At 59.5% G+C, this 778-nt stretch overlaps 1 non-coding gene across 1 annotated transcript in view; it reads right to left on the bottom strand.

Annotated features, from left to right (window-relative positions):
- Positions 1-625: 625 nt before the first annotated feature.
- Positions 626-778, bottom strand: part of LOC137366173 (5.8S ribosomal RNA) — a 154-nt gene continuing 1 nt past the window's right edge. The window contains exon 1 of the ribosomal RNA XR_010973324.1: positions 626-778. This exon is cut by the window's right edge and continues 1 nt beyond it. This is a non-coding gene — a ribosomal RNA (5.8S ribosomal RNA).

A 778-nucleotide genomic window follows, 5' to 3' on the forward strand; every position in this document is an offset into this window, starting at 1 on the left:
AAGGAGACAGGGCTCCAGCACAACACGCAGCACCGCAGGGACTCCATGGCAAAACTGCACAAACACCGAATGAGGGCACGCAAAGCCAGCGAGGCAGCACGGCAAGCCCACAGTCAACTACGTCAAGCTCTCCTCCTCCTCCTCCTCGTCCAGAACCACTAAACCACGTCGACCACTGGCAACAGCCATCGAGACCGAACCACACGGTTTGCGTCCACCGACATGCCACACCGAGTCTCTCTCTCTCTATGCCGATTCACCAGGCATCGTTCCCATCTCTGCTCTGCACACTCCACAGAGAGTCAACTCTGCCCTCCACGATCCATTCGGAGGCTAACGGCCCGGCAGCAAGCAGTCCCAGCACTGACGCAGTCGTTCGTTTGCAACCCACTGACAGCCGTCCTGGGAAAAGCAGAGGCTGGCCGAGACCAGTGCCGGCGCGCCCGGAGGCCCACGCCGGACTGCCCCCCATCGCGATTAAATGGAGGGACAGAGGTCGAACTCTCCCAAAGGCGGAGTAAACTCCAGGTCTGCACTTAGGGGGACGAAGAGGAGCAAAGGAACCTCTGCGACAAAACCCCAGCCGCGCTCCCGCCGGCAAAGGCGAGTGCGATTGATTGTCAAGCGACCCTCAGACAGGCGTAGCCCCGGGAGGAACCCGGGGCCGCAAAGTGCGTTCAAAGTGTCGATGATCAATGTGTCCTGCAATTCACATTAATTCTCGCAGCTAGCTGCGTTCTTCATCGACGCACGAGCCGAGTGATCCACCGCTAAGAGT

Source organism: Heterodontus francisci, unplaced genomic scaffold (genome assembly GCF_036365525.1).
Source record: "Heterodontus francisci isolate sHetFra1 unplaced genomic scaffold, sHetFra1.hap1 HAP1_SCAFFOLD_1742, whole genome shotgun sequence".
NCBI classification, from domain to species: Eukaryota; Metazoa; Chordata; class Chondrichthyes; order Heterodontiformes; family Heterodontidae; genus Heterodontus; species Heterodontus francisci.